Consider the following 21,301-nt stretch of genomic DNA (forward strand, 5'->3'; position numbering starts at 1 on the left):
TTGTCATTTTACATGTAAAGCTATTATTAATGAGTCTGATCATATAGTGGGATATACTTCAAGGGACGTAATGAGACGGTCTGGGGAATTATTCTGACTGTATATTGGCCATTGCCACTACAAGCGTGGTCTGAAGCTTTTCAAACCAGAGCTTCAAAAGACTGCTGACGTGTTAAAGAGTATCCAGAGGAGCCAATATAATTCTGTGTCTTGGAACATTTTGAAATGTTTAGCAATGTTAGTAGTAGAATGGAATAGGTTCAAAAAACTACTCAACAGGCAAATCAGTTTCAGTTGGAAGTCACTTCAGATACACAAACCATTCAGTGATGTGGAAATGGGAACCTAAACAAATTCAATCTGCTGAAAACGAAAGGGTAACCAGTAACCTAGAATTTCATTTCTACCCAATCCCTTTTTAAGTGCTGAAGGCATGTTGGAGGAGAAGAGAAAGTAAGCATTATTGACTCAGTGCCCCTGTTTTCTGTTTTTCAGGTGGCAGCTAGATGATGGAACAAGTCTTTGCTTTCTTTAAAAAGCAAAATAGAGAGCAGCATTCAATCCTATAACAGGGTTGACCCGTTTTATTCATGGTAGAATGTGTGAGACAAAATGGGGGTAGGATTCTCACATTAGATCTAGATCAGATTAATTACTCCATTAATGGCTTGAAACAACTGTCATGGTACAGAGTCACTCAATGACCAATCTAATAATAATATCTAAGAATATGGTTGACTTATACCTGTGCGTGTGTATTTAGTCAGCAACCTTCATCATTTTGTCCTTGGCAATTTAAACAATGTCATCTAGCACAAAATAAATGTTGGATGATTTTTGAAAGCTGGGATTAATTTTTGGGAGTTGAAAGAGCTTAGCTTGGCGGTTTCATCTTCCTCTGACCTTCTAGACCAACAAAGACTTCACAGGCCCATTAGCAATATATATCTGAACCATCTAAGAGATGCTGGTATTCTCCCATTCACCACTGAACTTTATATACCTGTCAGGAGTATGTACTTAAAACAGAATCAAAATATGACTACATTAACTACTACTGAAAGAAACAGTATTATGTTACTACTCATTAAACTTCGCAAATGTCAGAATCATGAGGCTATCTTTTCTAACATCATCTTAAGACTCCACATTAATCAAGAGATAGCAGGCAGAGCAATTTCATGCCCTTGAACATCTAAGCAATGAAATTATTCAGGTAAAGTTGAGGGGCTGGGGAAGTATTTACAAATAAAAGGACTGTAGAATTTTTTTCAACATGAACCTAATGGGATGAGCAATTTCTGATTCATGATAGAAATATAGACTGCGATGTGTTCATTGTGCTAAAATAGAGTACAAATTGCTGATATTTTTCTTAATGAAGCCCCTTATCTATTTATTTTATAAGTTGACAACAGCAGTTAGTATTTATGCAGAGGATTAGTGTCGATATAATGATGCCATTAGTACATGACATTAACTGGAGAAATCAAAGGCACAGTAGTTAGTGCTGCTGCCTCACAGTGCCAGGGACCCGGGTTCAATTCTGACCTTGGTAACTGTGTTGGATTTGCACGTTCTCCCTCTGTCTGTGTAGATTTCAACCGGGTGCTCCAGTTTCCTTCCACATGCCAACAATGTGCAGGTTAGGTTGATTGGCCATGCTAAATTGCCTGGAAGAGTACCAGGGAGATTAGCAGGGTATATACATGGGATTACGGGGCTAGGGCCTGGATGTGATTGTTGTCAGTACAGGTTCAATGAGTTGAATTGCCTCTGTATTGTAGGGATTCTATGATTCTATGAAATGTTGGGGTGAGATTTCACATGTTGCCCTGACTGTGCTATGATTTGTCATCTTGACTTGTCATCTACTTATATATAGGGAAGGTTGCTGTCAGGATCCCTGCTAGCAAGGAAAAATCAATCAGGAAAATGCAGCAGCATCGTAACAACTGAAAACAAAGTGAGGCAGAAGTGACCACAAGACCTTAATATTGATATCTGTATTAAGCCTCACAGGTGCCAGCTTTAACAGAACCATTTACTGGGGCCATGCGTGGGCACTACTGGGACCACTCTCCTTTCTGGATGTAAGTTTGCTGAATAGACATCTGTAACTCTCCAGTCTGTGCCTACTGGTCAACAATACAGAGAAAGGAAAATTGGTCGGGCTGATTGTGGACAAGTCCCCAGGACCAGGTGGAATGCATCCGAGGGTTCTGAAAGAAATGGCGGAGGTGATAGTGGATGCCTTGGTGGTTATTTTCCAGACGTCGCTGGATTCTGGGTAAGTGCCGGAAGATTGGAAAACAGCTAATGTTACGCCGTTGTTTAAGAAGGGTGCCAGGCAAAAGGCGGGGAATTATAGGCCGGTTAGTTTAACGTCTGTGGTAGGTAAAATGTTAGAATCTGTCATTAAGGAGGAAATTGCGAGGCATCTTGAAGGGAATTGCTTGATAGAGCAGACGCAGCACGGTTTCATTAAAGGGAAGTCGTGTCTGACAAATTTACTGGAGTTCTATGAGGATGTGTCTAGGGCAGTGGATAGATGAGAGCCGGTGGATGTGGTCTTTCTGGATTTTCAGAAGGCGTTTGACAAAGTACCTCACAAGAGGTTATTGCAGAAGGTCGAGGGACGTGGAGTTGGGGGTAGGGTGTTAGCGTGGATAGAGGATTGGTTGTCAAATAGGAGGCAGAGAGTGGGGGTCAACGGGTGCTATTCGGATTGGCGGATGGTGACTAGTGGAGTGCCCCAGAGGTCGGTGCTGGGGTCTCAGCTTTTTACCATTTATATAGATGATCTGGAGGAGGGAACCAAGTGTAGGGTGTTGAAATTTGCTGATGACACCAAGATTGGGGGAACGGCAAATTGTGCGGAGGGTGTGGAGAGTCTGCAGAAGGATCTAGATAGGCTGGGCGAATGGGCCAGGAAATGGCAAATGGAATTTAATGTTGGCAAGTGTGAGGTGGTCCACTTTGGTAGGAAGAATGGTAGGAAGGAATATTACTTACGTGGCGAAAAACTGCAGCAGGCGACGGTGCAGAGGGACCTCGGGGTCCTTGAGCATGAGTCGCAAAAACCCAGCTTGCAGGTGCAGCAGGTGGTCAGGAAGGCGAATGGGATGCTGGCCTTCATAGCGAGGGGGATTGAATATAGAAGTAGGGAGGTCTTGCTGCAGCTGTATAGGGCATTGGTGAGGCCGCAGCTGGAGTACTGTGTGCAGTTTTGGGCGCCGCACCTGTGCAAAGATATTTTGGCCTTGGAGGGAGTGCAGAGGAGGTTTACTAGGCTGATACTGGAGTTGAGGGGGTTGAGCTATGAGGAGAGGCTGAATAAACTAGGCTTGTACTCGTTAGAGTTTAGAAGAATGAGGGGAGATCTCATTGAGAAGTATAAGATGATGAATGGGATGGGTAGGACAGAGGTGGAGAGACTCTTCCCGCTCAAAAAAGACAGTAGGACTAGGGGGCACAGCCTCAAGATAAAGGGGGGGCGGTTTAGAACAGAGTTGAGGAGGAACTTCTTCACTCAAAGGGTGGTGAATCTCTGGAATTCTCTGCCCGTTGAAGTGGTGGAGGCTGCCTTGCTAAATATTTTTAAGACGCGGGTTGATGGGTTTTTGATAAGAGAGGGGATTAAGGGTTATGGGGAGAGGGCGGGAAAGTGGAACTGAGCCACGACAGATCAGCCATGATCTTATTGAATGGCGGGGCAGGCTCAAAGGGCTAGATGGCCTACTCCTGCTCCTATTTCTTATGTTTCTTATGTTTCTTAGGCCTCTGCCATCATTTACAACATGGGTGGCTTTAAAAGTGTGCCATCCCCTCATTGTGAATAGGAAAATTAAGATTGGAGCGGGGCATTTTGGAACAAAGTATGAGCAAAAATGAGAACTTCAAACTGTAATGAAGATCATGCGCATCACTGCACAAGTACCTGTGCAAAGTCATCACAAACCTTTTATTTGCAATCTGTCCCTGTAAGTCTATGAAGAGACTCAATTTTCATTCTATAGTTTTCGAGTATACCTTGCCTACCATTCAGATGATTAGCAGTGTATAAACCTATTAAATGCTCATATTTATTCATTCATTTAGTATCTTACCCTGAATAACATGATTGTGGCAGACACTCCTTTCCTGGATCTGTATCTGAAGTGCTGTAACCTGCAAAGTTATGGACCAGGTACTGGAAAATGGAAATAAAAGGAGTGGCCAGTTTCTTGTTTTATTTTTTTCCTTCTGCTGGGGCAGACATGATGGGCTGAATGACCTTTTTCTGCATTGTAACTTTTCTCTGGTTCCGTGACAGTTCTTTATAGGTCTATACTACAAGAAGACAGGCAGAGCTCACCATGCATTTGCAACCTTTTCCTTAATTTGTCTGGTTCCTGTTATTTATTATGTGCATTTTAATGAATTCTTAATCAGCAAAAAAAACACATTTTAATTAATTCTTAATGAGCAAAAAAAAGGAACACAAGATCATTAGCAGAGCATGAACATTTCACCAAATATACCTTGCTGTTAAGCAGTGAATTAAAATTTAACAATTTTAGAATCTGCTTAAGTGGCACGTATCTGTTTTCCCCGCTATGTGTAATTTATCGTCCTTTCTCTGCAAGGTATATTGAAAGCTGAATCAGGAACTAAAATAAATGCCCACTTGAGAAGAAAGAAAGGTATAGTTTCAGTGCCCTCAATTCTTGCAAGCTGTGTTCCCTATGCAGAGATCAATGAGTTAAATCCATGGCAGCAACCATGATAAGCCTATACACTAATTAAAACTCAAAGAAGTATGCCTATTGCTGGGAGCCACTACGACTTCCATGGTGTGATGTTCAAGGCTGCAGCTGCCTCTCATTTTGCAAGTAGAAATGTCTTTTAAAATTCCCTCAGCGGCTTGATGGGTGGACTGAAATATACAGTGCAAGAACTTTCTGAGTTCGATCTCTTGCTCTCGACTGAGTTAGTTTGTTTTTGCCTGAGGTCGTAGTGAGGGTTGCTACAATTATCATGGTTGCCCTTGGGCAAGGCAAAGACTGGATTGTCATTCTTTGAAAATGGTGAATAGACTGCATGTGTGGATATTGGGTGAGAAGGGGATCAGACTTAGACCTAATGCTTGTCAAAATGCTCCCCCTTTCACCACCAACCCTTGAAAACTCATGGCGGAACCTTAACTCTCAGGCCATTTGTTGTTGATAAGCACCAGGCTGCTGTCTTGGATGTATGGTCTGTTTTAACGGTCGGCCCCATTCTCGTAGTTGTGGTGATCTGTCAGTTGAATCAAATGTCCAGAGGCAGTTTGCCAGTTGCAGCTGTCAAAGATTAGTTGGTTGGGCTGGGATGGTCATCTAGGATAGTTTCATAAATATAGAAGTGGAGAAAGTCCAGAATCTCAGCAATCCAAACTTTCTTTGTGATCCCTGGCTTGCAATCAGACCTGATTTTCTCTCCTGGGTAGTAGGTGTGAGCATGAGATGAGTCAGGCCAATTCACCCCAGATGCAGATTGGAGGTAGCCATAAGAGTTGCTACTCTTATAAGAGTTGAAGAGGGCAGTTTAAAAGGCCAAGCTATGTTCCCTGAAAATTGTTTAGTTAAATTTTAGGCTCTTTAGCCCACAACCTCCTTAACCCCCCCCCCATTCCCATGCCCAATTCATGCTGCCCACCAATCATGCCAACCCATGCACCATAGCTCCAAAACAACTTAATGCATATCCATGCCCTACCTGCAGCTTTTTTCTTTTACACCCTCCATGCAAACACACCAGTATCCAAAATGGGCAGGCTTCAGGAGCCATGTTGAGATGATATAAAATAAATATCTAAATAGCTATCACAGTGTTCATTACAATTTAAAGAAATCCCATTTAAGAAAGTTGATTCAAAACTTTAAATGCCCTTCAAATACTTAATCCATTATCACAGCAAACAGACTTGGATTCAAAATCCCTACATTAAAGACTGGTAATCCTGTAATAAGAGGATTACCTGTTATTACAGGTAATCTGAACTGTCAATTAAACTCTGAACTTGAATCCCACCTCCCCCCCCCCCCCCCCCCCACCCCGTGTTAAGATAATAATAGGTTGCGGAAAGCAGCCAATAATATTTATAGCTTTGGGATAATGTCAACGAATAACTATCATAACTGCTAGAAGACATTTTTTCAACTCCCACTGATGCAAACATGCTACTTTTCAAAATTTTTAATTGGTTGAGAATTTAAAAAGCTTCCTAATATAACAGTTCTCCAGAGCTTATCTTCTTATCTATTCTTATTGAATTTTATATATTTAAAGTAACTTCCTTGCTATTGTACTATATGCCCCTTTTTATAAAGCCCAGGCCTCATAAGCTTTATTAACGTGCTTCACAACCTGACCAGTTATTTTCACTGATTTGTGCACATATAACTTTTTGTCCTCATGTACATACTTGCAAATGTCTCAACTTCAAGTCTAATATGTGTCTTGAGCAGACTGCCCATGGCATTAAAACATCTTTGGATTCACCATCATTTTAGGTCCAAGGTTAACTTGACTGCCAAAGAAAACAGCAACATTTAAATAGCCATATATAGCAAATGAACAGTAAGCACATCACTTGATTTTAAGTCCTGTTCCCCTTAGTTTGTGCTGGACTGAAGGTTCTTCTTCTTAGATCACAGATGAAGATTAGTCACTAAGACAAGATAACAACCAAACACCCAGGTACTAACATAAGTCAGTCCATTCCAAAAGAGAAAAGGAGACGATGGAAAAAAATATAAAAGGAAATTATCAGAGACAACAAATTGTTTAGAAGGGAAGAGAAACTGACAAATATCATTTTTTATAAAAGCATTTCATGTTGCAAAAAGTAGAGAATTCTTTTAGCAACATATTGATTTGATGGAATCTATCTAGGTTATTCTTCTGTTTCCTGCAGGGTCCCAGAGGCACCTCGGAAAATACACTGGGGACCCCTCAGATGTTCCCATGCACAGACTATACGGGAAGTTTATCCTCATCTGGAACCCTCCAAAACTTTGATTTTAAACTCAGAGATTTCAGCAACTTCTGACTTACCTGGCAGATTACCTATGAAATGTTTGAAGGATTAAAACCAGTTCTGACCACTGATAGTGGGTATCTATAACATCCCCCTCCAGCAACAACTCCACGGGCCATTTGAATATTGTTACCTACTTACTATAGGGTAGCACAGTGGTTAGTACTGCTGCCTCACAGCGCCAGGGACCTGGGTTCGATTCCCACCTTGGGTCAGTGTCTGTGTGGAGTTTGCACATTCTCCCTATGTCTGCGTAGGTTTCCCCTGGGTGCTCTGATTTCCTCCCACAATCAAAAGACATGCTGGTTAGGTGCATTGGCCATGTTAAATTCTCCCTCAGTGTACCCGAAAATGTGCAGGAAAGTGGCGCCTCAGGAATTTTCACAGTAACTTCACTGCAGTGCTTATGGAAGCCTACTTGTGACAATAATAAATTAACTTCAAGCTTTTATTTACCTTCTCTCCTAGCTTGTCAAAGTGGAGCATTTAACTTACCAGAATGTGGCAATTAGTGCTGTAAAAAGAAGGGTATGCTTTGCTCCCCCGGTGATTTATACATCAAGGCAAGGGCTCCAGGAGCAGCTACACTTCACAATTCTCAGCATGCCTGGGTCAGAGGATCTGGCAATAAATGTGACAGTCTGGTCTAAGGCACAAAAATAAGATGGTAATTGCCATTCCACTGGAGATTCAGCCCTACATGTCATTTATTCCATTTTTCATTTTTCAAACATCTTTCTGCAGACTGATCAAGGAAGAAAAACTCTTTTCTTATGAGATGGAGTTTGTATTTCTCTTCTGTGTGCTTTGAAGGAAGAAAGGATATGCCACACTTGTATGTCGCAATATATAATGATCTCTGTTTTGGAAGCAAATGTTGTTTGTCTTTCATCATTTTCTGTTTCATTTTCAGCGCTATTTAGAATTCAGAACTTGATTGGGTAGGAATTTGTCTTAGGCAGTGATGTGAAACAGTCTGTGTGTAACTAAATATCAGGCACTGTGTATAACAGGTGGCCAATGCATCCCTCCCCAAGATTAATTTCTACCCAATGATTTCAGTCTGGACTGCCCTGCATTATGGATCCAGATCTGAGAGTTGGACAATGCAGCAGCAAAAAAGTACTAAGTGAAATAATAATAAATTAGAAACACATACAAGCATTTCTAGCATTAAGTTACCACCATTAGAAAAATTACTTTCTGAATAGCAGATAAGTATTTCACAATAATCCATAGGAATGTACAAACAGCAGGCAGGATACTGCTTTAAATAAACAGGGAATAAAGATGGGCAAGTTTCTATATTGGTTACAATTTAGCTCATACCAAAGGTGTCAGCAGTTATATATCTTTTTGCAGGATGCAATATAAATTATTAATGGCTTTCTCCACACATATTGCTAGCTAGTTAACTCTTTCATTTGGTTTAAGATATGTTTGATGAGTAACATGTTCTGTGCAATTGCCTGATTTAAGAGATGAAGAGAGATTGGGTCAGCTTGAGTTGGTTTTGTGGGAGCAGAGAAGACTGAGGGGCGACCTGGTACAGGCGTACAAGATTATGAGGGCCATGGCAGAGTGGATAAGGAGCAGCTGTTCTCCTTAGTTGAAGGCTCAGTCACAAGAGGACATAAATTCAAGGTGAGGGGCAGAAGGTTTAGGGGAGATGTGAGGAAAAACCTTTTTACCTAGAGAGTGGTGACAGTCTGGAATGCACTGCCTGGGAGGGTGGTAAAGGCAAGTTGCCTCACATCCTTTAAAAAGTATCTGGATAAGCACTTGACATGTCATAACATTCAAAGTTTACGGGCCAAATATTGATAATTGGGATTAAACGGGGAGCTAGGTATTTCACACGCATCATTGCAGACTCAATGGCCCAAAGAGTTTCTTCTGCATTGTATGATTCTATGAAACCTTGATTTGTCTCTGTCCTTCCTGTTCTTCCTTCCATCCAACATGTCCACTGTAGAGAACTTGCTGATTCACCTAAATTTGATGAGAATTAAAGCAAGTGTGAAGTTAGATTTTTGGGGTCGGACAGAGAGATGACATATCCCCTTTTCTTTGTGCTCTGCCTTTTTCCGTTCAGCTCACACCCAACCCTTGTTGCCCCTTATGATGCCTTGCCCTTATATTGTGACTTGTTGTCTTCTTGAGTCCTGGGTCTTTTCCTTTTTTTAAATTTTTATTCATGTTAGTTTTTTCTTGTTCTTGTGGATGTGGGTGGGGGGGTGGGCTGGGGAAAGATGGCGGGGAGGCAGGTGTTGATTGAGGCCCCTGGAGGAAGAGGGTAGTGGATGCATGGGTTCTGCTGTATTTTAGGTGGTTGGGGAGAGGTGGTTGCTGAAGTGGACTGTGTTAAGAGGAGGGGGCTGTTAAGTTGGGAACTTCTGTTGGGGTGGATGTCAAGGTGGTATGTCTGTTGGGTTGAGTTTTTGTTCAGTTTCCTGGCTGGGGAGACTTTGTATGCCTTTTACTGAGTAAGTCTCTGGATTGTGGTGGCGGGGGGGGGTGCTTTTTCCGGGCGATAGCTTGTGGGCTACTGGGGGGATGTCAGGCAGTGGTGGGGGTGTTGGAGAGAAGATTCTTGGGGATTTCCTGATAGGGAAGTTGACTGGTAGATAGTGGGTTGAAGGGCAGTTTGTTGTCTTCCTGTGTCTTGGTTCTTTTGCCTCCCATGTATGTATCTGTTGTGGTGGGTGGGGGGACAAGGCTCGTGAGATGGAATGACTTTTTATTTGAGGGTGTTTTATGTTGTGGTGGGCAGGGTGGCATGGTGTGGATTGGGATACTATGTATTGGGCTGGAGTGGGGGCATTAGTTGGCAGAGCAAGGGGATGTAGGAACATCCTTGTTTATCAGGAAGTTTTATAGTTTGCCATGAGGTAAGAACCTTTATTGTCAGTACAAAATTATTTCCTCGACAATTTATTTATTTATTAGTGTCCGAAGTAGGCTTACCTTAACACTGTAATGAAATTCTGTAGAAGGGTACACTGAGAGAGAATTTAGTATGGCCAATCCACCTAGCTAGCAGATCTTTGGAGTGTGGGAGGAAACCTGAGTCCCCAGAGGAAATCCACACAGACATAGGAGAATGTGTAAACTCCACATAGGTAGAGGTCCAAGTCGGGAGTCCAATCCAGTGCCCCCCAATCTGTTTCCTCTGATCGTTCGATGTGGTGGGAAGGTACCATAGCTGTTATATCCCATATGTGTTGGAGTTTTCTGTTCATGGGAGGAGGCTTATTATCTATTGGGAGGGGTGAAGGATTAGCATTATTTTTGAGCGGAGGTGTTTAGATTAAAGATTGAATATGTTTTGGGAAGGCAAAAAGAGGATGGTTAGAGGTTTACATTCTTAGGCAGAGTCTCCATTGCTAGTTATGATGAGTTTCCCTTTGTTCAGGGTCCCTCGGATTATTTTTAAATGATTCAGGGGTTCGTGCTTGCCCTCCTTAGGGGAGTGTTCTTTTGCCAATCATGGTGAATCCCCCTGTGGCCAAGGTTCCTTCCTTTATTCAAGCTGTTTCCGGGAGTCTAGGAATTTGCATTTTTAAGGGAGGGCCCTTTAGCTAGTTGTGGTGAGCTAAGCTGTGTCCAAGGTTCTCCCAGGTGATTGAATATTTAAAGATTTGCATTTTTTCTCGACTTGTCTCTTAACTGTAATGATCAGCATGTCCTCCATTTTTAGGTTACTTAAGAAGTTATAGATTTATACTTTTGTTTTAGGGGTTTATCCTTCTCAGAATGGATTTGTTTGGCTGTCCCAATAGGTTTCTATATGTGTCAGATTACCCTCATTGTTTGAGGTGAAACTATAACGATCTGTGGACCATATCTAGGACACAATCAGAAAATCATTATTTTTTGTGTGGACGTCGATGGTTCACTCACCCCAGGGCTGCTGAATGTTGAGTCCAGGTCTGGCTGAAGTTCATTTAGCTCCCGCTGGTCCCACATCTGGGACTGGCTGCGGCTAGTGTCTGACCATTCTTGCCTTTTCACCCCAGTACAGCTGTGACTGAGGTTTAATATTGCTCACTTAATTTGCATCCCAACTGGTTTCACTGCTTCCTTGCGCTTTATCAAGGCAAGGGAGAGTTGATCTCACTGTTGTCTTATGCTATGTGTCCTTTTCACCATCTATCCAGATCCAGTTGTCTCGAATGCCTTGGGGTGAATGAATGTTCTGTACCCAACTGCTGTGAGTAAAAGACGTTCTACCTCCTTATGTCATAGAGTCATAGAGGTTCATAGCATGGAAATAGGCCCTTCAGCCCAACTTGTCCATGCCACCCCTTTTTTTAACCACTAAGCTAGTCCCAATTGCCCGTGTATGGCCCATATCCACCTATACCCATCTGACCCATGTAACCGTCTAAATGCTTTTTAAAAGACAAAATTGTACCTATCCTGTATATGGGCTTACATCCAGCCCCTTCCTGCCCTCAACTGACAGAAAACTGTTGTAGCTCATTGGCTGTCTGTGGGATAGGGTCCACCCCTGCCTATCTCTGAGTGACAGAGAGATGCTCCGGCTGCTGAAGTGTTGCATGGTCACACGGGATTTGTAATTGCTCAGCTCTGTTTGTGGGATGTCCAATGGGAAGAAAAAGGAATGGGGTGGTGTGTTCTTACCTTGTGTTCCCTCTGTCTGTAGTTTGGGATTAGAGGGCAGAGAGAGGGATTGGGGTTTGTTTTGTTTTGGTTATGCCTTCGAATCTCTATTGTGTCCTCTTGTGTTCTGTGTGGGAACCCCTTTTAAATCCTGGGTCAATTCTCTGTGTTCCATTGCTGGTGTTTGTCGGGGAGGGATACTTCTTTTTACCCTTGTGAAATTTTGTGTAGGTGTGGGATCTTGGCCGCTTTTGGGAGATGTTGGCAGTGGCTGGTGGTGGATCAGTCCCCAGGCCTGCGTGTCTTAAGTCCTTGTTTGCTGTAGGGAGGGCAGGGTGGTGGGTAAGGGAGAGAAGCGGCTGCCTGGTTTTCATGTTTGATTTCCCCCTTTCTTTTGGGGGGGGTGAGCGAGCCTCTGGTGTGGTTGCTGGGGGCAGCAGGACTGTTAATATGGTTACCCCAATACAGAGTGTCTGTGAGGGGACTGTGGGGGCTGATGGCTGTTCCCCTCCTTTGTGCTGCAAAGGGAATTTTGGAGGGCAGGATCTAATCCCCCTGGTGGGTCAGGCACCACTGGGGCGGGAAATAGGGTCTAAGGCTTTACCTCTTTTCGCCATTATATTTGGGTATATCTTTGAGATCTCTTAATGTTCCCTGTTATAGAATCCGTGTAGGAAAATGGTGTTAACACATGTTTAGTGGTAGATGTTGTTGGAGCAACTTGGATGGGCTGAAGTGCCTTCCCCCCAATATATATGCCCATGTTCCTATGACTTGAAGTGGTTAGATGGGGGGGCAGATGGGGTTATGTAGTTACTCACTTTTTTGTGAGTCTCTGTTCCTGCTTCTCATTGTGCTTTCTTCAGGGGGGGGAACTGTTATTGAAACGTCCAGACATTTGATTCAGTGGATGAGGTTTAGTTGTAGGGAGTAGAGGCTGATGGTCTGGCGTTGCCTTCTTAACTGGGGATCCCAATCCTATGGTTTGTTCTGGAGATGCAGGCTATGTGTCTTTCCTGTTCTTGCCTTATCAAGAGGATCCAGCTGTATCAGACTGGGTATTGGAGAGGTTTGTTGTAGAGTTGGTTTGAATGGGACTCCTGGTTCTGGGGAGTGGTTAGGAAGCCTTGTGTCATTTTAATTCCAGGTCAAGTGGGCTAGGGCTGTTTAGGATTCTGGGAGGGCTTGGTTATTGTGAGAGGGTGGATCTGGCAGGTGAGAATCCTTCAATAATGGCTTTGGCCTTGGGTAGAGGGGTTTTATTTATGAAGTGGTGGTCTTTATTTGATGGGTCTGTGTAGTGGGTTTGAGGTACATGTAGCATTATGTGGGGGGGGGCCAGTCGGGGGGAATGGGTTGGGTTCTGGGGGATGGGAGAACTCCTTTTATTTGTAGGTATTGGGGAGAGATTAGACTCTGCCATAAGTGGTGGGATATTTTCTTTGTTTCATTTTTGATTCTTCCCTTGCCTTCTTTTTGCACTTGCACTGCAACAGACCAGCTCTTGTTGCTAATTAATAAAATCCTTATTTCTATTAATGTGAAATACACTAGAACTTAACCATTTTGTCCTTTCAATCAAATTACTCTCCTTTAATGAATTTTGGAAGAGTATGAAAAATACATTAATGCTTTGTCGTACCAATGAAGTCAATTTGTGCACATTACCCCACAAGTTAGCTCTATGGATTTTCCTCAGCAAACATTGGAGGATCTTGCTTGAGTTGTTGTTTCTTCCACAGTTGAGTAACATTGCACTGGTGACTTTTGGACTTTCCCTAGGCCCAAGATGTTTGCTGTCACTGGACCTATCAGGGAAGCTTCAGATAGAACTTTTTGTGAGTCCCAATATTTTTTGATATGTCCACTTTTGACTAAGCAACATAACAAGAGACATAGAAATGCTCTCCAACCCTTTACAGCCCAGTTTATTCTGTCGGGCATGTAGGATGAAATATAATAATTTATTGATCAGATACAAGTTTGGAGTAACAATTCCAAATGTCACATGAGCCTTTGAATCATCACTCAGTATATTTTAGCTCAAGTAGCTTAATCCATTCTGCTAATCAGGGGTATAATGTAAAAGCTTTAAGAACATGTGTTGGCCATATCATTTCTGAATCTATTATGTTGACCTATAAATTAAGTACTTGGGTCCCCAAATGTCAGTAAAATTATGCTTTTTAAGTGAAAAATGTTAGTGCCAGTAGGTATTTTAAACAATGTGGTATTTTGAATTATTAGTTTTTAGCATAGCTAGAATTTAATTATGCAGCTGTTTAATTATTTAATTCAATCCTATTAAAAAACATGAATTACCGAAAACTTTACTTACTTCCTACTGGGATGTCGCGGGAACATTGTTTGTCTCTGATTTATATTCATAAGCTAGACCCGGGTACAGGGCGCAATTCAAAATTTGAAAGTGATGTAAGATTTGGAAACTGTGATGAGGACAGTGATAGGATATAAACAGCCTGGTGGAATTGGCAGTCACGTGGCAGATGAAATTTAAAGTAGGGAAGTGTGAAGTGTTTGAGCCTTTAGGTTGCAGTTCAGTAAAGGAGTTCTGCTGCTTCATAAACTGCCTTTATTTCTTTGATCCAACTCCACATACAATTCTCCATCAACACTTAGTGCCACCCACCCCTTTATATATCAGTGACTTCTATTGAGTAAATGACATCTAATTCGGACTTCATTGGAAGGTCTGTTAACCCATTCTTAACATGAAGAGGTACATTTTGCTCAGAAGAACTAGGAGAGATGGCATAAACTAAAGCGTACAATGCTAAAGGGAATGCTGGAGCAGAGGGAACTAGGTGTATATGTGATTTAACCATTAAAGATGACAGACTGCTTTGTTACAGAAGTTTCATTTGTTTTAATAAGAATAATTGCTTCAATTGAGTTTAGCTAAATTGAACCAGGGAGAAGAAATCAAGTGATTGGTATGAAAATCACGGAGTAAGTTGGCGCATGATGACTCATTGAGACAGCTTTGCATTCTTATCTGGTACAGTGTGAACTTTTCTCATGTGTTTAACAGTTACAGAATTTATACTCCTGTCAGGTTGTAATAATGATGTCATTGTGTCATGGCTTCAGGAAAGTGTCTTCTGCAATTGCCACAGTAAATTTTGAATTATGTCTGGTGGCCTGTTTTAATATCCCGAAGACAGGTAAAAGATATAATACTTTCAACACCAATTAATTCCATGTGCACAAATATTTTGCATCAACCTTTTTAATTCCTACTTTAGATTTTTTATATTTAAAAATGTTCCCCAAATTATTTAATGCAGAGCAGAGATTTGTCCACATTATGCACAGTAATGATAATGCAATTGTTCCATGTCACTGCTCCTTTGAAACTAGGGCAGGATCTTCTGGCTGCACTCGCCCCAAGACCGGAAAATCCAGCCCAAGGTCAACAGACCTTTGCATGGTCCTGTCCCGCCTACTACAGCGGGATGGCAAAATACCACCCCTGGAGTCTGTGCAAATCCCATCAAGCACAAAAACCCAGAAGTCGCAGTGATTCTACATTTCTCCAGAGGGTTCGCTGTTGAGGAGACCCCCTCCCCTGCGTCCCTCCACACCCAACCCCAATGTTAATTAGTTAGAAATGGACCCAGATCTTCCAAGCCAAACATTGGCAGGCCAGCAGCATAGACAAAAGCTCCATGTCAGGATCCTGGGGAGATCTCAACACAGTAAAAAGTCTGACAACACCAGGTTTTAGTCCAACCTATTTATTTGATAATATTCTCACAAGCTTTCGAGGGGTTACCCTCTTCGTCAGGTGAATGGAGAACTCTCCATTCACCTGACGAAGAGGGTAACCCCTCGAAAGCTTGTGAGAATATTATCAAATAAATAGGTTGGACTAAAACCTGGTGTTGTCAGACTTTTTACTGTGTTTACACCAGTCCAACGCCGGCATACCCACATCATGAGATCTCAACAGACAGACACCTGCAGAAGATTCATGTGAGGTGTGAACTTCCCATTGGCTTTTTTGAGCTTTCAGATTGTTTTCAATTTTTAAAACCACAGTTGTTCAAACAGATACTTCAGCTGGATATTTGGATGTTACAAAGATAATTAGAAGGATTTTGATAGACTTTTTCATTCATAGTCTAACACCAATGAGTGGACACAACAGTTATATCGGAGAACTGGTGAAGGTAGATGAAAATTATTTTTAATGTTTAAGATGTTCCAATGATCTATAACTCTTGAATGTTTAAAATTTGTGAATACTTTTACAACATTTGCATGCAGTTTTATTGTTTAGAATGCATAAAGGACTTTGTTTATATAACATGGTGTATTAAAGTTTTAGAAGTCTCTTTTATGCAATGTTGATCTTTAGAAGCTTTCACAAAAGTAAATGTGACAAGTTCTGTTGTCAGGCTATTTATGTAATTTGGCTTTTTAGAATGTTTTATAAAAGTGCTTGTTTTACATGACATGCAAGCCATCTGTAAGCTGATGTAAGCTATCATTTCAACAGGTATTGCAGTATCTATTGCAGAATCATGCCCTGAGTGGGAGACATGTTCACCTTCTGGCATCTCTGAAGTCTGCTACCTATGTTGAGGGCATTACGTTGGCACAGGGACAAGTCAGAAGAATCAGGCACCATAACTGCTTGCTGACCAAGAAGATCAATTACCCATCCCACAGGCAGAGGATATGCTATGAAATGTTATTTGACGGGTTGTGTGTCAAGAGAACTTCAGGAAGGAAGCCATGAGGCACCACTTGAAGGATGAACTGAGGCCCAATGCTGTGCTGCCTTAAGAGTGCCAATGAAAATTTTATTAGTGTCACAAGTGGGCTTATGTTAACACTGAAATGAAGTTACTGTGAAAATCTCCTGGTTGCCGCATTCCAGCGCCTGTTCAGGTACACTGAGGGAGAATTTAGCATAGTAAATGCACCTAACCAGCACGTCTTTTGGACTGTGGGAGGAAACCCATGCAGACACAGGGAGAAAATGCAGACTCCACACAGGCAGTAACCCAAGCTGTGAATCAAACTCAGGTCCTGGCACTGTGAGGCAGCAGTGCTAACCAATGCGCTACCATGGTACCCTACAGCACTGAATTATTTGCATGCATATTATTTCAATCTGGAACTGGTGACCTGTGCAATATTTCCCAGAAATCTGCATTCACCAGTAACTGAGACAATTTGTCAAAGGTCTTCTGATTTCATTAATTTTGACATGTTCCCTGGGAGGATAAAGCAGCGATCCCACACATTCTGTAAGATTGCTGGTTCCCTGAGTATTTGCAGCTATCAATGGAGCACGTACTCTGCCATTCTGCTTTATTAGTATCAAACCCTTGAAAGACTTTTGAGGTGTACAGTCTGCTGAAGAATGTAAAGTTCAACTGTTCAAATATACGGTTATTGTGTCCTCAAATATTTAAAATTAAGTATCTCCTTTCAATCCCTTTTTCATTATTTTTCTGTGAATGACAATTTTCAGGAAACTTTATGAAGTCTACTGCAGATGTGTTATTTGGGCATCAGAAACAGGGAAAATAATACAAGAGAACTCAATGGGTGTTGGACAATTACGAAATGAGTCTCATCAACATTTCATTGTATCATGATGCTCCCACATCTCAAAAGCACTGAAAGTGGGCAAGTCAACAACAACAAAGAACAAAGAACAACCCGGCACAGGAAACAGGCCCTTCGACCCAACGAGCCCGCGCCGCCATTTCAACAAAGCATTTCCCTACACCTACCTTGCCCGTGTGTATGTGAATGGTACCCCTAATGTAGCCAGATCCAGGGGAGAATAGTGTAGGGTCAATTTGTTACACCAATCAGCCTAAGAGCACATCTTTGGGGTGTGGGAGGAAACCGGAGCACCTGGAGGAAACCCACGCAACCACAGGGAGAATGTGCAAACTCCCACAGACACCGGCCCAAATCCATGTATCTGCACAGCTAGCAGTGAAAGTCACTGAGCTGTCGTGGTGCCCGTCTGCTGGTTCAGGTTTAAGCACACACATCAACACGAAGTACTAGGCTACTCTCGAAACATCCAAGAGCAGCCCACACACGACCCACCGTGTGCATGCCTCTCATTTGACAACAAGGTGGACCGACCCTGTGGGTTAAAAGAGACAAAACATTAACATGTACTATTACATTTCCAGTATCGACCCGAGGCTCTGACACTTTTTAAAACCGTCTTGTATAACCCTCCATCCCTGTTTCACTCGTGTCTATCTAAGTAAACCACAACACAGGATCTGTATCGGCCCAACTACTACCTTATTTGGAAAAGTTCTTTGGATTTGTATATAACGCATGGTTAAGACAGCCATGTTTGAGCCTGCTTTTAAAAGTTACAGTAGAAGATATTTTGATCAGAAAAACACCATGAGAGATTCAATTCTATCAAAGCCGTCAAAACAGGAAAACACAGCAAGAAAAAGCAGCTATATCTGCAGAGGGAGAAGGAATCATTCCCCCATCACTATTCACCACCACCTTCCCCCACCTTGTCACCTCTGGAATGTGATGCATCCTTAAGTTCAGCTGAGAGCTGAACTCCTGACAATTCAATTACAAGAAGACCATAATTTACTGATAATCCTCTACTTTTTACCAGACATCCACTCCAGTTACAGCATCAATTCAACTAAGAAGCTACATGCCTGCTGCAGAAGAGACTGAAACAATTTCAATTTGTAATAGTATTTTTTTTAAGTGTGTGTATTCTTTATGCATATGAGGCATCACATTTATCAGGGGTGTGATAGTAAATAATATTTACTTTTAAATTTACAAATGTTTGTTGCTGGAAATGATTTAAATTGGGACAAACCGCCCAAATTAAGGCACACACTAACTTCACATATAGAAACAGTTCGATCATGGACATTAATAAACAGAAAGGGTGAGAATTTCTGGGATTTTCTTGTGGTGTGTTATCCGGTGGTTGCAGAGACAGCTTGCCATTGGCTGCTGGTGGGATCTTCCTGACCTGTCAATGTTTTGCGTGCCTTGCCTGTATGCCATCAGAGAACCCGCTATGAGGTGGGGGGGTTTGGCGGGACTGGAAGATCCTGCTGACAGGAAGGGCTGGAAAATCCCACACAACATCTGTTGGTAGCAGCACATTTAAATAAAGGCATAAATATATTAACACAGAAGACAAAAATGACTAAGTCAAATGTAACAGTATGCAATGTTCGGTCAAATATATAGAGGTGAATGTAACAATATAGAAGAACCATGACAAAAAGCAATCAAAAGACATAAGAATGTTCCTCATGATAAAAGGGGCGGAGGGGGAGATAATGAGGTTGAGGAGGCAGTGTTGGAGGAAGGGTCTTTAACTCGTACTGCAGCCCCTCCATCATCTCGATGTAACGTCTCTGTGCCAGAGGCATGCACAGCAACAGTTGTCTCTGCACTGGGCTGCTGCTGGCCAGAAGGTGCAGCCAACACAATTCGAGCCAGAATCTGTCTCATGTCGTTCAAAGTTTCATTGTGGTGAGTGCAGACCTGATGGGATGAATGGCCTCCTTCTGCGCTGCAGCATTCTATGATTTTGGGCCAAATTTGCCGAAAGGAAGAAATGAAAAAAAGACATTGTCCAGGCTTTGCTGTGCCGTCTTGTGAAACATTTCATGACCGCTGGAAACATCTTTCAGCCTGCACCCAAAGGGGCTTCTGACCACAGATACCACTTGTGACAAAGGCAGAACCATCTCCACGGCAACTGCATTTTACAGCATCTTATAAAATTAGTGAACAAAATCAACATCTACTGTTCAATAGTTTCAACACAAACAGAAAGAACTAAGGCAAAGGCATCCAAGGCAATTGCATTTTATGACATCTAATAAAACGAGTAAACAAAACAATATCTCATGATCTTTCTGTATTTTCAACTCAGAAAATAGGATTTAAAGCTTCAGAAATTAGCATTTGTGTGTGGAAATATATATTTACCCACATATACTTGCAGATATATTCTGACAGCACACATCAAATCATAAAGTTTCTTTCTGCAGCGATCCACCATACATCGAACATTGCTTTTAATGCTATGCATAGTCACTGCTTCTTTCCAGGCAAGGAACTGCACTTCCCAGGATGTTTATAGTCTTTCCACCTTCTAGGATGTTGTTCCATCTTTTTTTCAACTTGAACAGGAGAACGTTCTTCATCCATTCATTGAATCCTAAAGTACAGAAGGAGGCCATTTGGCCCATTGAGTCTGCCCTGACCACAAGCCCCACCCAGCTCCTATCCCCACAACTCCATACCCTAGCTATTTCCCCTGACACTAGGGTCAAGTCATCATGGCCAATCCACCCAAGGAGGAAACTGGAGCACCCGGAAGAAACTCACGCAGACATGGAGAGAATGTCTAAACTCCACGCATACAGTGGCCCAAGCCGGGAATTGAACCCAAGTCCCTGGTGCTGTGAGGCAACAATGCTAACCACTGTGCCACCATGTCGCCCCAAGGAATTCTAACTTCTCGTCATCTTTACACCCTGCGCTCTCTAAGTAGGATACGCTTAGAACTATTAAACAATATTAAATGTTTAAAAGAAATGAAAAAATAATTAGTTAAAATGATTAAATAGCGATAATGTTAAAAGATGGAGAAAAGATATTTTAAAAAATGAAATGCATGAAAAATGCTGTAGGGGTTTCCTGGCCGTTTGTTTAAAATCAAAGCAATCTGGTTGCCTTTAACATGCATTCCCAGCACTTTCTGCATCATTGAGGGTTGCCAGGGTGAGGGGAGTTGTGGCTTTGACTCTCCTCCTCTACAATGAAGACCTTTCTGGCTCTAAGTACAGGCCACGCTCAGGAGTCTGGTCTGAAATGTCACATCCAGGTAAATCTCCACCTTTGGTGATCCATATCGGATGGAATCATTCCAACTCTGGCTGAACAATCTGGGCCATTGAACTGATGAGAACTTCCTCAGTCAAAATTGCTGTAATAACTCCTGAAAATGGAGCACCCAGCTGAGTGAAGCATTATTGGGTTTTTAATTATGTACATAATTACCACTCAGAAACCTCCCTGCCCTGCATGAATACCTCTATGTTTGCGGAATATGAACATTTCTCAATTGTAAGAAAAGCCACATACTTAAAAAATAATTTCAAAATATGTTATATTTTTATCATATTTTAACATTAATCCCATTTGTATGTTTCCATCACTTTTAACATGTAAAAGTTAAAAGCAAAGGGATTCAGTTCTTTTCACTTTCTGTATGTGAGAATATTACAACATGACCAGCTGATCTCCCTACGTGATGACGACATTGTGGTTGGAAGCCTGGCATCAAATTCAACCTGAAAGTAGGAAAGGGGAAATCCACACCTAAAGTGATTGCTGGAAGGTGTATGGGCAGCTTTCTTCAAGGTTAGTAGTGAATACTGTTGCTTCATTGATGACTGCAAGATCCAGCCCATTAAAACTGCTTGAAAAGACAATGGGTGGGATTTTACAGCCTCCCGAGGTCAATGGCGATGTCTGTTGTTGGACCCTCACCCACGCCGATTCCATGGCAGGCGAGGGGATAGAGTTCCAGCCAATGTG

The sequence above is a fragment of the Carcharhinus amblyrhynchos genome, chromosome 3 (genome assembly GCF_965287045.1).
Source record: "Carcharhinus amblyrhynchos chromosome 3, sCarAmb.v2.hapA, whole genome shotgun sequence".
Taxonomy (NCBI): Eukaryota; Metazoa; Chordata; class Chondrichthyes; order Carcharhiniformes; family Carcharhinidae; genus Carcharhinus; species Carcharhinus amblyrhynchos.